The sequence below is a fragment of the Mauremys mutica genome, chromosome 10 (assembly GCF_020497125.1).
Source record: "Mauremys mutica isolate MM-2020 ecotype Southern chromosome 10, ASM2049712v1, whole genome shotgun sequence".
Lineage (NCBI taxonomy): Eukaryota > Metazoa > Chordata > Testudines > Geoemydidae > Mauremys > Mauremys mutica.
This window is the reverse complement of record NC_059081.1, coordinates 40,293,118-40,310,180: the sequence shown is the minus strand read 5'-3', so window position 1 is coordinate 40,310,180 and position 17,063 is coordinate 40,293,118. Positions and strand designations below refer to the sequence as shown.

Below are 17,063 nucleotides of genomic sequence, written 5' to 3'. Positions count from 1 at the left end.
ACTGCTTTAGAATCTAATTCATTGCTATGATGTGTCTTCTTTTTTTTTACTGGATTTGATCTAAATCATCATTAGAACTGCCATGATACATGGCTGTAAACATTACCTTATTTTACTAACCATCTTGATTTAAACTAATACTTCAAAAATAGAATAATATGACCCTCCCAGAGACTATAAGAAATTGCCCCCTTAATGCCAAATGATAGGCATATTTGCCAATCAACTAAATAAAATTGCACATATGGCTTAAACCATAAGTGCGTGGTGGTAGATAAAAATATGGGTGAGTGTTTTGATAGTGCAGTTCTTTTAGCACTAGGAATATGTAAGAGAGACTTGAAATGGAAGAGAAGCTCAAAGATTGTGCGCTAGCATGTCATGTGGATCATACAATACAGCTCCTCCGGTACACACTTACTGTCTTGATTGCTGTGTTGATACAGGCATCGGCTCCTAATGTGTTGAGGCAGCCAGAGATGTCAAAAAACGCAATTTTAGACTGTTTCTGTGTTAAAGTGCATGTTCTCAGTAGAATGGGTTTACCCTCGTATCAAAGACGTAAGTTTGACACCTTGAAAAGGATGCCTGGAATATCTGGGTAGACAATACACTGATGGGCAAAAATTAAAAATCTATTCATTTGGACCTGTTCTTGCTCTTGCTATTTTTGGGCCAGATTATGTCGTGTTGTTTGACTGATGCACAAGGGGAGGGTGCAAGGACCCCCCCTTGTTGCACTCCTGTGCCCCAGTGAGTATAATTGCCATTCTTGCTCTCCCTACCGTGCAGAAATTGCTGATGTTGCGCACCCCCTCTGGCAGAAGACACCCTGAAAGAGAGAAGATGGAAGCAGGACCATGGTCCTCCTGTCTTCCCTATGCATCAGGCAGCACAACTGGCTGGATGCATGCAGGATTAAGCTGCATCCCCTGAAGAAATATACTGATTGGTGCACCCTGCATGCCTCCTGAGAAGCTCTATGGGAATTTTTGCCTCCTGGAGAAATCACTTCATGGGGCAGTGCATTTCTAATGTGAGACTGTGCCTGAAAAGGTACGGTCAAGGGCCCTGTTTTTTGCAAAAGATCAGAGGACCTGAACTGTGTTAGGTCAGTAGTGTATCACCTGCTATTAGCTCCTCACAATGTCCCGTGGAACAGCTCTTTTTGTACCACTCTCAAAAGGTACAGTGTGCTGTCAGGGACAGACTTAGCCATCACTTTAGCACTTGCTGCATATAAATATATCCATTCAATTTAATGAAATAAACTGGGCTAAGGAGTGAACCAAACCTATCTCCTGTATTTAAAACATACTACTTTGTTCTATCTTAGTATTCTAGGGCCAGATCTCACTACCTATACTTTTCTCCCCATCTCCCCCTCATTAGCCAATCGCAAATATCTACAAAGGTTTATGCCAGACTGGAGTGTGGAGTTGCTTTGATGAATACATTTCTGTGGAGGTGCTGTCTGTGGTAGCTGGTCAAGTTAAAACCACCCAGGAAAAAAGCATCCAGAAATAAGGTAATTTTTCAGGTTTAATTGTGTGCCATCCTATGGCACAACAACCTGTTTCTTAAGGTTTAATGTTTTAGGGGAATCTATTGAACTGAAAACAGTAGTGGGGATCTTCATAACACTTAATCTGGGATATGCAGAAAGAGCAGAACCTCCCGAAAACGTAGTTCTTTTTCAGTAAATATAAAATCTAAGTTTTTTTTTCTTTTTGCAAATTAATGGCCCAGTATAGCAGTATTTAGGTAAAGTTCGTACTAACAGGAACCCCACCCCCTAATGGAACTAAAAAGATTGAGGAACTAGCATCAGATCAATTTAACAATAAGACCTGAACATGAGTCCTTATTTACAGTAGTGCACTTCTCCATCAGAAGATAGAGATTTTTGAAAACTGTGCAGGGGCTAATGTCAGGATTCTAACTTTCCTGGAATATAAATAAAGGAAGAAAATATTTTTAATTTCCATGTTTTAAAACTCATTCTATAAGCTGTTAGCTATTTCAACAGTACTTTCTTTCTTGTTTGTTCCTGGAGAAACCTCTTCTTGTTAAAGACTAAAGTGATAAATTACATCTATAACTACTAGATCTAGACAGGTATGCCTATTTAAGATGACAGAGAAAAAATAAATTCTCACAGAATTATTAAGGATTTTTTGTCTGAAAGTTTCAAGGGATGCTCACTCACAGAAGTTCCCAACTCAGTCTGTGTTTGATTTCTCCCTCTTCATCTCTTGTATTATTCTATAGAAGGGTATATGTTTTCTTTTTGAAAATTGACTTGGTGTCAAATTTGTCTCTTGTGCTTATAAAATTCTGAGGTCATCGTTTAATCTAAGGCAAGAATATGTTGATCTACAAACTTCTAGTGAGTGTTTTGGTTTTTGCTTTTCTTTTTGCTGCTTAATCCTGTCTTTTTTCATTAACAATTTTTAGCTATTTAGTTTTTTTTGAAGAGCTGAATTATTGTAGTAAAAAGATTATTTTAAAACCTCCATATTGTCAGTATGAAATTCTTGTTAATGAGGGTGGCAGGGTAGTGAAGCATTGATAGTACTTTTGATAGATTTATGACTTCAAAACACTGAAGCTAATTTTGTCAGTATCAGTAATGTAGTTTGTAACCAGTGATGACCTGTATAATCACCTTTCACGTGTTAATGCAGTCTGCCTATCTGACAGGCCTTGTGCAATGGTGATTCCAGACTTCAAACTTATATGTGAAATAAACTTGGTGACAGGGGGATTTGTGGATGCCAGGATGCGTGCCAGAAAAATCTATCTCTGCACACACATTTGTGAGCTACTCCCCAAAAGGGTGATGGAGGATAAGTCTGAACTTTCTGGTAATACTGTCATTAAGGAAATGTATTGAAACAGTTGGACGTTAGGGCATTATCTGATTTTCCACATACCCAGGACCAGGACAGTGTGAAGTCATCTTGGCATTGTACTAAAATACCAGCAGCAGTAGGAAAGGAAGCAGACAATCACTATTGTATACTATTGTATGAGCTCAGGTCTGGATTCTCTCATTGCAATGCATTCAGAGAAAAGTGGAAAGGAACCTGCCGTAAGACTTATCCTTTAATGGAAAAATAGGGTGGGGTGCATAATTACATAGGTTTACCAGGAGCACCACTTCTCCCACCCCTCCTCTCTACCAGCCTATCTGTTTCTCCATCTCTATCCTTTTTTCTTTACCCTCTTTCAACCGTCATAAGTTTGGTGCATTTAAATTCTGCCATATGGCCACTGACATAGCACAGAGATAAGAGGAGGCACAGAGGGTCAGCTATGTCTATCTCCTTGCATGAGTGGATCTCCCAGACTTCATAGTACTTTTATGCTGGAGTGGGGAGTAGCTGCAAAGAGAGAGAATCTGGTCAATTTGGCTGTGCCATATAAAATATTTCAGACCTCCATAGGACACAGTGTCAAACTCCATCAGGCCATTTTTGGTGCAATCCTGGTGGAGGATTCCTTGCCCAGAGAGTAGAAACCAAATTCAGACGTGTATTCAGATGTGTCTCCTCTGAAGTCACTGTAGCTGTGCTTTTTTACCGCAGGTTTAAATTTGGCTCTCTGGCTATAACGTATCAGCAGTGTGATTTATTAATTATTTCCTGATTCCTGGCTTTGGGTTGGCCTTTTGGGCTCTTCTTCCTTTTTTTCCTCCCTAAAGTGTCCAACCCCCTTACTCCACCAAGAGTAAGGGTTAGTTTCCTTGCTCAGTGGACTGGGAGGGTTTACAAGGTAGAGTTTATAATGCACATATTGTTGTTTAATGGTTGGTGAGAGCACCAAGTTGGACAAGTTTAATCATAAGTGTTTATTCCCTTTCAACAGAGTATATCCCTTTCATAACAAATGTATATAAATATTGAGATAAAAATACCATTTAACAAGATAGTCGGATATGTTTAATTTTATTAATTCATTTTATTAGTCATCTTATCCTGCTCAGAGTAATATGTGAATATCAGATACATATTAGATTAGCATAATCTTTTCAGTCAACATTGGTTCTCTGAGGTTTTTGATTACATTATTTTAATTAAGCAATAAAATATGACAGGCATTGGATTTCAAGGTGAGTTTAAAACTCCTCAAGTGGTATTATAAAGCATGAGGCTGAAAGCTGAGTGACTTTAACCATTCAAAATGTGCATTAGTGATCACCTTTAAATGCACTGGCTGGAGTGCCCTCTGCCATTCTTAAATGGAATTTATACCTTACGTTAAGAGAAAGAGACATGTGCATTTATTGGTTGTTGTAGTCATGGGCAGGACTTCATTGACAGCCAGAAAGCTCCAGTTACGTTCTAAAGCCATTGCCTGTTGCCCAGAAATAGGTTTGACTATGACAGCACAGTGCAACTTTCAAATATATTCAGGTCACAACTGTCCAGAAAGGAAACTGACTGCTTCTGTCCTCTGTGGAATCACATAATTAGGTATGGAAGGATGAGATTTTGTATTGATAAATGTCAGTAAAACTTTGATTTTAAAGTACACACTCAAACTGATGAAAAAATGTTTCAATCTATAATCACTGAAATTTACAGATAGGCAACATGAGAGAGATGCTGCTTGAGAACTTATTAGAGTTTATATATTTTGATATGATATTGACAATTTGTGTTTTGATGATTACAAGCTTTAACTTTTTGAATCTTAGCATCAGCTGTCATGAAATGACTGAATGACCAACCCTATTGTTTTCTGTCTACCTGTAATTTCAGGCCATTGTGAAAATCTAAATTGATAAAAATTGGAAAAAATGCTTAAAATCATATTTTGTGAAAATGTAAATAATTAAAAATAAAAAGCTTTAAAATCAATGTAACCTGCCAATTATAATAAAAGTTGAATTCGTCAAGCCTACACATAATGGAGTAGATGTCATATGTTAGGAATAATTAAAATAAATCAGTGTATAGTTCCCAAAGAGAAATAAGGTCTAAATAATAGGCTCCAAGGAAGAGAAGTGAAAGCGTTGGTGTATTTGTATCTGGTCACTGGACAAACAACAGGCATCTGTTGATTTGAGTATGTCTTTATAGTATTTTGTGGCTGGTTGCATAGTTCTTGGTATGTTAAGTGCCAAAATGCTTGTAATAACAAATGTCCGCTTATTTTAAACAGTTATTTAATTCTATTTACTCAATTTTAGTTTATTATGCAAAATCAGGGGTTTATTTGCTGCAGCTTGGTTTCTAATTTTTTAGGATAATTATAACTGGTGTCTCAGTTATAAAGTCTACCTCGGTTGCAGCTGGATAACTGAAACGAGGACCGAAGCAGACCTGAAGATCAGGTTACTTTTTCTGGAATTGTGCTATTATGAGATTATTCAGTGGCGATTTTAATTAGAGAAAAACTACCATAAAAATATCTGGACCTATGTGTATCTTCCAGTTTCCTGATTTATCCAAAGACCTCCTTGCGTCACAGAGTTTAAACAAAGATGAGTCGAACTTTCTTACTATTTTTGGTTAAAAGTATATTCTCGTAAACATTTATTTTAGTGCATGTAAAATAATCCCAAAGAGTTCATAATTGCATAGGATTACTTAGACTAGCAATAAACCCCCATAAATTTCCTGATTCCCCTCTACCTGTTGTGTTCTGTAATCCTGGTGGCAGGTAATGTTTGGTGGGTGGGAAGTGAATCCTATCATTCTCTAGTACATAGGTTATCTTTAAGAGCATCCCCCTTCCTCATTCCAGTGTGATGATCTCGTCTAGGGCAGACAGGCAGACCCCTCTCCTCTCTGATGAACATAGAGACTTCAGGTAACATGAATGATTTCCTGTTCTGAACCTCAGTAAATTTTGGTTTTGATTCTGTTTAGGGAAGAGGCAAAAGAAAAAGTTCAGTTTTGTTGCTTTTCCCATCTTTCATTTAAGGTGTTTTAGAGAAATCATCCAGCTGGCTAGCTGAACAATTGGAACTTTCAGAATGAGGCATTGGGTATGGCTACACTTACGATTTGCAGCGCTGGTAGTTTGCAGCGCTGGTCATCCAGCTGTGCAGGGCCAGCGCTGGTGTGTGGCCACACTCACAGCTACCAGCGCTGGTGTGTGGCCACATTTGCAGTATTTGCAGCGCTGTTGGGAGTGATGCATTATGGGCAGCTATCCCAGTGTTCAAGTGGCCGCAACGTGCTTTTCAAAAGAGGGGGGTGGAGTGGGGTCTAGTGTGACAGGGAGCGGGGGGAAAGAGAGAGGGGATTTTTGGAGCCAACACTGTGTGTTTAGCTTCCTGCATTGAAAAATCAGAACATGTTTCCGACCCCTTAGTCTTAACTCTTAATTGCAAACAGCCTGCAGCCAACACGACTCCCCGCTGTTTCATTCCCTCCCTGCCTGCCTCTCATTTGATTGTTTACAGCCAGGTACAGATGATCACAGCAAACAGGAGCTCTGTTTGTTTTTTAGATAAGCAACGGAGCTCCGATTGGAGCTCGTTCATAACAAAACAAAGAGAGTAATTTATAAAAGCATTCTGGGATACATCCTTATACCCTGGAGGCCAATCACAGCGCTGGTGTGTGGCCACACTTGATGACCAGCGCTGCAGCACCAGCGCTGGAATCCTTATTCCCCATGCTGAGTGAAGTGTATGGCCAGCGCTGCAGCCAGGGAGTTGCAGCGCTGGAAGTGCCCTGCAGGTGTGGCCACTTACTAATTGCAGCGCTGGTGGAGGCTTTCCAGCGCTGCAACTCGCCAGTGTAGCCATACCCATTGAAAGATTGATTGTTAACCTGGAATTCCTTGTAGGTTCAACATAAATCTAAAAACTTCAGAGGTTGACTTGGCCCTTTATCAGGAAGTTGCGGTATCACAGTTTTTATAATTTGTAATGACATTGGGCAAGATGTGCTGTATGCACCAGAGAGGATCCTGAACTGTAACCCTTTAAGGGGTAGGGAGAATGTCATATTGGAATTCTCAGATCCAAACCCAGACTGGACCCAAAACTAGAAAGGCGCATTGACAGGATCCAGTTTGGCTATGACTCGAGATGATGGAAATATCACATGAACCACTGATCTCATAAATTTCGCACCATTTGGAGGCAAATGTAGCGTCCGGTTTGCAAAATTCAAGAGCCACAGAACATAACCCTAGTTTAAACATAATCTGGATTTCATCTGAACAATGTCTCCTCAGTCTCTCTCTTAGTGGTGTGTGTGTGTGTGACTGTGGAGTGAATATCTGTACATTCATGCATTTTGTCTAACAGGAGATACTGAAGAGAACAATAAGACCTGAAAGCATTGGCTTTTACACATCATTTTCTCATTCACAAAATTAAGTAATTACATTCTGGGAAAAATGCACTGCATTGAGTATACAGTATCCAGTCTATGTCACTACAGGTAGCAGCTTGAGTTTAACTAGCCATATGGATTGTAATTGTCTAAGTATGATTAATTCATAATGTTTGTTAATTTTATGCCTCATATTATGGTTTGTTATTATTTCATTTAATTATAGTGTCAGTCTTTTGGGGGGTTTTGAGAGCCTTCAGGGATTTTAATCTTCCTAAGATAGTAACTAATGATGTCCCTATATTCCTGGATCTCTCAATGACTTGTTCCCATTGCTGGAAGTTCCATGGAAAAGGGATCTGAAGTTGGAACAGATGGTGCATCAGTCCATTGCAGAACTCCGTTTGCAGCCCGAGGAAAACTTTATACTGAAGGTGGAAATAATGGCTTTCTGCTTAGCTTATTGTAAATTCTAAATGGGGTGATTGAAGGCTATAATGATTACTGTTGTTTGATGCCTGGAGGTTTCAACATCTGGCTAATGCCTTTGCTTGCTGCAGCAATAAGCAAAGGCAGTACAGTGCTTTCTGTTTCTTTGTTTTAATAGATTATATGTTCTATTGATTTAGATAGTAGGACATTTAATTTTAGTTTTAATTGATTTGCTCAATAATAGCATGGCACATATTACACTACTGTCCATTTTAGCTCTGGTCTTCTGCCTTACTGACCTGGATTTTATTACATGTTAGCTTAAGTTTTATTTTATTCGTTACGCCCTTTGTAGCCTCCATTAGACACAAATGCAAGTGACAAATGCAAGTTAAATTTAGTAAAAGTGGCCTTTGTCCTCCGGCAAGGTTCAAGAATAAATTAGTAGGGAGACTGACACAGCTGAAGACTGGGATCTTGCAAGCGACAGAATGTTCATTAGCCTACCCTTGTTGCACCTGCCTGTGCACGGATGACACACTTATTTCACCAATATGACTGGTCTATACTATCCTATTATCTCATTTAGAAACGAACATTCTCATGAGCTCTCACTAGAGAATAAAATTATTTGTCCCTATTTATGCTATTTCTTTCCTTTTTTGCACGTCACTCAGACTGGACAATGAAAACAGATTGATGGGGTTAATTTCAGAACGTAGGTGCACTGTCCTATGCTGCTGACATACTTGTTCAACTGCCTGGTATGTTGTCTTAGCGTGGCATTGCCAGAGCACTACCGGCATTAGACATGTAAGCCCTTACTCAGCTCCCTACTCAGCAAAGAACTGAAGCTCATGCTTAACGTTAGGCATGTGCTTATGCCCCCTGGCTTTAGCAGGACTAAGCATGTACTAAATACTATGCTGAATTGTAGCCAGATCACCTAATCTAAAGTACAATAAGACCAATATTTGAGCAGGATTCTTTCTTTTAAATGTCTGCTGTTTTTTGTCTTTGGTGATTCAAGGTCCAGCAATTAAGTCTAGACTGGTCAATTTCAGTCTAGACTGTCACCTGTTCAGGTCAAGGACTGCCTTTGCTTACATGACTGCAAAATGCCTGTACTATTTGTCATACAAATAATGGAGCCAAGCCTTGTGGTCCATACATTTTTATTCAATCCATACTCAGGCAAACTCCTAAATAAATAAAGATGTCAGGATCTGGCACATCACTAATGATATTTTATAGGTGGTATCCCTTTATTTCTCATACAATTCATATAATGTCTGGAGTGAGAAAAATGCATGAAGTACTTGTCTAGTCACAGTGGGTTTGTAATTAGTTTGGTTTTTTAATGAATGCTAAATTTTGGGCCTAAAACTAGATGTCTGTTTCCCTTCAATTTATGGAGCTTTATTATTTCAAAACGGTCATGTTAAATCTCTAGTTTAAATATGTATTTATCGTCTTTACAAGAAAATCATGAGGAGGAGGATGGGTGAGGAGGGTACAGACATGAATTTACATACATAGAAAGCATTACAAATAAATATATGAGAATAGAAATCTTCCTAATGCTATTGGATTAAATATTTCTCTTTCTACTGCTCCTCCTAGATCACATTGACAATGTATTTCTAATTAACAGTAAACCCAGGGTATCCAATCTGTAGCCCTCAGGGCTTTCAATTGTGGCCTAAAGGACAACTGTGTGGAGAAGAATTTTGTATTTGACTTCGGTGGTGCCATGTTGATTTATGGAAGCTGGAGGGTCTGTCAGGATAATGCTGTCTTTGAGGAGTGGTGTGGGGTGGAATCCATCTTGCTGAATACATCGAGCTCTTTTGGGTGGTGACAGCAGGATTGTAACTATTTGGTCATGCTTTGTATTGGATAGATGGTTCTCTTCCCCTATCTTTCCCACCATCATTCTGGGTTTCTCCCTCAGAAGTACTAAAATTGACATCTAGTGCAGCAAGGTTTGCCTTGACATATATGTCACTGTTCAGGGCAACTACATCCAGGGGCATGCGCAGGAATTTAAATTTGAATACTTTTGGAGGAGCATGTTAAACACACACAAATGAAAGGTTCAAATGAAAGGTTCATGACCCCTCCACCCCATTTCTCGGGACATTTCCGGAGGGGACACCCCTCAACGAAGAGGTAGTGGCACTCTGTGTCCCTGCCGCCTGGGAAGGGAGGAAGCAGCAGATGGCTGGCTGCTGGCTGAGCTCCTCCTCTGCCCACCCCTACAGCTGCAGCCTGCTGCTTCTCAGTCCCAGGGCTGCTGCCTGCTTTGCTGACCCCCACTGAGGTGAATCTGGGGCTGGAGGCAGTGGCAGCCCCTGGGACTCCAGCCGTAGGGAAGGAGAAGCAGCAGCTTGCAGCTATAGGGGTGAGGAGAGGAGGAGCTCAGCTGGCAGCCTGCCACCTTGCTGCTTCCTCCATCCCAAAGCTGCAGGAACACATGGAGATTTTGGGGGGGTGCGGGATCCTCCCCTTGCCACCCCTTGTGCACGCCTCTGACTGCACTTCTGTTTTCCCCCTCGTGGTCCACCAAGGGCACCCACTCTAGACTCCTGACTGCTCAGCCACCGCTCTCTTGGGCAGAGCCATGCTTCTCACTTCCTTCTGACCAGGGTATTTCCAGGCTGCACGATTCTCTGAATACACTGTGAATTCTCCAGAAAGTAAACTGCCCAAGCAGGCCTGCTGTACCTTCTGTTCAGAGGCTATAAACAGGGTAATTGCCCATTGGTCTAAGCTGCCACACAGCCCCTTTCTAAGCAAGCACATTCATTGTTAAGGTGAAAACACTGCAGAGAAAACATTAAAACAATAAACGAGGCAATACACATGATAATCAGCTTAGCAGTGATCACCCCAACTCCTCCAAGGGGTCTGACAGGTGTAGCCAATAATTTTAGTATATTATTGTGTGATGTTATGATTAATCAATACGTAATATTACATATATTCATTGTATGTTAATTAGAATGAATTTGTAGGATTATAAACGTATAAGATTGATCAGAATTTAGAGGAACCAAATATTAGACATGAGTAAGACAAGCTGTAGGTTGAGGCCTGCAAGACTTTAGCGTAGCTATTTTAGGCCTTGGAGACAAGAAACGATGACTTAAGCCAATGACTAAGAAATAACCCAATGCCATAAGATTATGGGAAAAGAGACACCAAGTGGTAATATTGTGCAAAATTACCCAGAAGATTAATATTAGATCATAAAAATACTGTAAAGGCTCATCTGTTTTGGACATGTGTCTTATCCATGGGATACAGGTTGTGCATCAGTGCTAATGAGAACAAAGGGAACTTACACAGCTTATAGACAATTGGGATCCCTTAAGTTTCCCGGGGACACAGACCAATAAGAGAAAAGAGGATTTAACCTTTATGGACATGTGCAGAATGTAGGTACAGACAAAATCACATTACAAAAAGAGGATGCCCAGAAGGGGAAAATTGAGCTCCCTATGAGAGATTCTAGCAGAATCCATCCCTCTGTGAGTATAACTATATTTGTAACTTGTGCATAGGTCTGTATAGAATTTCCATATGATAGGGTAATCATAACTTTCATTGTAACTTTAGTAAAACTTGTAAAGTAGACTAGACTTTAAGAATAAATGTGCTTGCTTTGAAAGAGCTGTGTGATAACTTATAACAATGAACAATTAGTGCTAGCTAAGCAACCCCCGGTGTCTTCCCCCTTAATTTCGCTATTTCCTTTACAGTGTTGATCACAGTGTTGCTAACATTTCAGATGATTCCATATCAGATGCAGTGAATCCGGGGCAGATGACAAGTTGGAACTGGTTACCTGAGCAGCGCAGTGGGATGCAAAGTAACAAAAGGGAGAAGTGTCAGAGGTGCTGATGGAGGGCAACTGATGCTGGGAGTGAGAGCAGAACAGCAGCCAGTGCTACTGAGAGTGGCTAAACCAACTGATCATCCATTTCTAATACAGTTCTTAAAAACTGGACTGAAATCAAGAATAGGGGCATGCAAAGCTTGGAATTGTCCTGGTATCTCATGACCCAGCACCACACTCCCAGGTGGTGAGGGAATAAAGATCTAAATAATGTATAGTCTGATTAGGGCCTTATTAGGATTTTGACACATTTTGCCTGCTTTCCTTTCCTCTTTCTGCACTTCGTGTCCCTCCATTGTCTCTCAAACCTTTTCTCTGATTTGACACATGAAAGGGCTATTGGGCTTGATCTCCTCCCTGTAATGTACATCAGCTATATGTTTTCAGAGATCACTCTTATACCTGTATTGGGCTGTTCTGGAAATTTAGGAGTAATTTCTAACTTAAAAGGGTTTTCTGAGTGATTTAAATGGTGTTATGGCGAGTAACCCATCTTGTGTTTAATGGATTTTCATTCGGCTGAGGAACAGACATCTTTGAAGTGCATCTGCAGTAAGAGTCTGTGGACCGTTAATCAGTTTCTGGTCTGGCAGTTTCTATGTTCTTACAGTATGATTTCAGAGGGAATCTTTGTTCTGGTACAAATGCAGATGAACACTCTGGGAACAGGTATGGAAGTTATGCTTGGCCTGGTCTTAGCAGGGGTCCCAAGGCTACCCACTATACGTGAGCATTTGTTATATGCGGTTGCTCACCATTTTTTGGCTGTGGAAACAGGGTCAGGAGTAAATAGAAGCTTAATTCCTATTTCTCTCTTCCCTGGTCCCTATCCCTGGTATGACCTGGTGGGGAGAGAGACAAAAGTAGTACACCTCTACCCCGATATAACGCGACCCGATAGAACACAAATTCGGATATAACACGGTAAAGCAGCACTCTGGGGGAGGGGAGGCAGGGCTGCGTGCTCCAGTGGATCAAAGAAAGTTCGATATAATGCGGTTTCACCTATAACCGGTAAGATTTTTTGGCTCCCGAGGACAGCGTTATATTGGGGTAGAGGTATATATATCTGGAACAACATGCCCACCCACTGAAAAGCCCATGCCTGAGCCACCAGGAAGAACCTCATTTCTCATATGGTTCATTGGAGGAGGTGGGAAGAGGGAGAAGAAGAAACTTCTTCTGCCTGTGAGAGGAAGACAAGGACATTCTCTCCTTCCTCACACCCATTTAGTTAGCAAGAGCTCTTGTATCTGCCTGAAGTAGCCACATGAAGACCTACAAAGATAAGACTCTGCCAAGTGATGGGGAGGAGAGGGAGTTTTGTTGCTGTGAGGATGGTGGGTGATGGTAAGGAGGAAAAAGAGAGACTGGGCCTGGGGGAAGAGACAGGTGGTGACTATAGCAGTGAATCTCACTGTGTGTGTAGATTTTTTTCATTGCTGACATTTGTTAGGGATAATGTTTGAAATCTTGTCCTGATAGCATAATTCCTGTCAGCTCTATCAGTCTCCAGAATAGTAAACTCTATGAAGTAGTAGAGAAAAGAAGGAACGGAAAGTGGAACCAAGTGGTGTGTTGTCACTATGATTAGTTTTCTCAGGTTGGCAGCCATCACTATTAGTGTGGCATAATGTGGGAGGAGGTTTATGGATGGAGAGTGTCCTAGTAGCGCTTGACAAAGTTGAGCATGCTCCTCTAGGTTGGATATGCTTAATGAAGCAGAGAAATCTTCATGGACTATGAGACTAGTGTCCATGAGAGGCTAAGTGAGCTTTGTGGTAGATGAACAGGGAGCTGAGGTATGCTATGGAAATGACAACGTTCTGTTTCTAACTTACAGTTGTGAAAAATCTATTATATTCATTCCAGAAAAATGTACCTAATTTTCCTGGACATAGTCAAATAGAACTTCCAAAAATAGTCACCAAGATGGCTTTCCTTCCCTATGTACTCTCTGATAGAAACCTTGTGTTAAACAGAACAGCACCACTGTAATTTGAACTACATTCAGCACATTGTAATAACAATATGGTGATATTTTGCTTGCATGGCTTCCTTTCCTCACCAAAGTGTTCAACAGAAAAAAAAATCAACATAATAAAATATCTCCCTCCTAAAATACAATTTGATACCCAAATGAGGAACACTCATCTTAAAAAAGAGAAGGGGCATCCAGATCAAGTTATAGCTTAAATTAAGTTATTAACTATAGAGTCAACAGTGATTCTAAACTCAGCTTTGAAAATCAAATATATTCAGGAAAGTATTGAAACAATTTGGACCTTTCATTCTACTTTACTGTGGTCTAAGTGGAGATTTACTACACATAAGTTAACTATAAATGTGTTCCATTGTATTTTGAGACCCCAGGACTCTGCTGTAAATACAGTTGTGATGTGTCTTACCTCAAAGCCATAGCAAGCTTCATTGCTATGTCTTTCATTCCTTGAATTTATCACATACCTGAATTCCTTTTTGGTAGTCTCTGCCATCGATCAAGAATGATGTTAGAAATGTACATTCCTGCAAAGTGCAGAGAAAGAGTATAATAAAGGCTGTGCAATTATTACTATGAGCGATTGCGTGTATGTTGTGTACTGATTCTGAGTTAGGGATGGCTAACCCTGGCACAAACACATCTGAAGTTTCCCATAATTTGAAAACACTCACCTCTTCTGGATGATCATGTCTCTAGGGTAGTTCACTACGTTAACTGTTGGGCAAGAGAATTCGTGTGTCCTATCCCACACTTTATCCTACCCCCACTGAAGAACACATTCAGGAATAATTTTGTGAATGGAGGGGAAAATAAAATCCTGAACATTAGTTTGTTTCTTACAGTTCCCTAATTATCCAGTGATGCTGGTAAAATGTGTCAGCCAGTGTATCAAGTGTGTCACTCATTGTCACTGTTCATTTTTAGGTCACACAATTAGAAGAGCTGCTAGCTGTGAGACCCTCTGGCTTTGTAGTTGGGAATGGTAGACCAGGGTAAAATCAGGTAAACTACACATTGAAGTACCTCCCCAAAACACCTGTTCTGCCTGCTAATTGAATGCTTTTAAAGGAAATATTTTGTTAAGACATTGTGTGTAGCAAGTTCATTAGGATGCATTAACAGCATGAGGCCAGAATACAACAGATTCTATGAACCATGCTATAGCTCACACTCATGTTAACGTGAATGAAATTGGTGTATTACGCAAATGCTGAGTCTTTTGTGGATATGTTAGTGATCTCTAATGTTCCCGTATTGAAATGTCTCATTTTATAATTGATTTTTGATTGGATCTTCAGGTTTTGGGTTTTTTTTGCTTTCCTGTCCTTTCACTTTTGCTGTGTTAGATCACTGTATGTTCCGTCTCATATATTGCCATTGTTGCTTCTTAGGATTTTCTGCAGCCAAACAGAAGCACTTTTTTTTTCGCTGAAATATCCATTTGCTGTGTGTGAGGTTTATGATAACCATAGTTTGCACTTTTATATCATCATTCACCCAAGGGGTTGAAAATGCTTTACAGATATTTGATTTATGTTTTTTTAATATAGTCAAAACCAACAATTAAAATTAAAGCTGCATCCAGTGAGCCAGGCAGGACCACTTCTATGCCAAAAAAAGAAAAAGGAAAGAAAAGAGTGGACAAAATTGTCAATGATGAACTAACCTAACTTAGACCAAGCCCATGATGACATCTACAGATAATGCCTACATGTCTGGTTTATGGCACATCTCATTGTCCTTTATACATTCTATAGTACTTTTTCAGAGAAGGAGGCCCATAAATGGGATCTCTGAACTGAACAACTCTTTCCTGGCCCAATCCAGATGACACCTAGGGACCTGGATGACATTGGCAGGATTGGAGAGACATGGCAGGAATCGGAGGAGAAGACACTTCCTTCAAATATCTCACTCCTACATTAAGTAATTTGAGGGGAAAATTAAGCCTCAAGACATCTTTAAGAGGTCAGAAAGTATTATTTTCTCAAATTTACAGGTGGGAAAACTGAGGCACAGATCTCAAATGAGTTGTTCAAGGTCACACAAGTTGTTCGTGGCAGAGATGGGACTAGAGCCCAGGAGTCCTCATTCTCGGTCACCTGCTTGAGGGCTGATGATTCAAGTCAATAAGGGTTTCTCTTAGGTTCTTGTTCTTTTTGTTTACTCAGCCGAACCCTCTTAAACAAATGCTAGTAAAAGAGAAAAAACGATTAAAATCTGTTTCATGTGTTGGATATGGGCTCAGTCTTACAATATTCATCTTTGGTAGCTACTGTCCCGTTCAAGCTCTGTAGTTGCTGAGGTTACTCCCAAGTCAGAGAGAAGAAAAATTTAACTTCCTTGTGGCTGTGTTCTGTTTTTTAGATATTAAAGATGTTGCAAAAGACCTATTCTAACATGAAGTCGAACCCATTCTGGAATGATATCAACCCTAAAGCTGTCACCACAGATGAACTTCTTGGGTTTCTTTATCCATCAACAAGGGAATGGGAAGTTGGTATTCCAAGAATATATTCAAATGAAATTAGCCAAATTTAAGATTTACATTGATTGCATGGTTATGGTAAATGGGAACTTAATTTCATTCTTCAATAACTGGAAGGCTTGTTTTCATCCACTGTGAGGGAACTTTCTTTCATAGCCCCTAATGCCCCCAAATGGACTGTGCTAGATGAGATATTGACCCTATGTGGATTGAATCATTGAACACAGTCATGGATGACAGACATGTTTGTGTGTATCAAATTACTAATAATCCTGTTCTACAGAATGGAAACCTATGTATCATAGTCTTTCAGCAGCAAAGAGTCCTGTGGCACCTTATAGACTAACAGACATATAGGAGCATGAGCTTTCGTGGGTGAATACCCACTTCATCGGATGCACCCACGAAAGCTCATGCTCCTATATGTCTGTTAGTCTATAAGGTGCCACAGGACTCTTTGATGCTTTTACAGATCTAGACTAACACGGCTACCCCTCTGATAGTCCTTCAGAACACCTTTCCTTTAAATCAATATTACAGACTATACAATGAAAGTGGTCTCATACAAGAATTCACGTATTTATTTAATTCATTTACTGGGGAGAAATTAATGTGTGTGTATGTGCAAATATATATTTTTTATTACAATGTGCAAAAGTAGTACAAAAGTACAAAACTTATGTAGTACAAAAGTAGTCTACATAAGTAGACCGTAAAAGCCAAATTCACGGTCAATCTCCAGCTGGGTATTCTGCTCTCTCTAGATGCATGTTTGGTGTTTTCTGAGAGGTGCCTGTCACTTTAACAGAAGTGAAATGTAGAGTAAAAGTGTAAAGGTCGTGGTTCAACCTCGGAAGAGGGTGGGGCTGAAAGCTGAATTGTTCGGTATTTTTTTTGTATAATCTTAATTGATTAAAATATCACCTTTTGTTCACTACA

At 40.0% G+C, this 17,063-nt stretch overlaps 1 pseudogene; it reads left to right on the top strand.

Moving 5' to 3' along the window:
• The window catches only part of LOC123378727, a 215,328-nt pseudogene that overhangs the window by 34,773 nt on the left and 163,492 nt on the right, over positions 1 to 17,063 (top strand).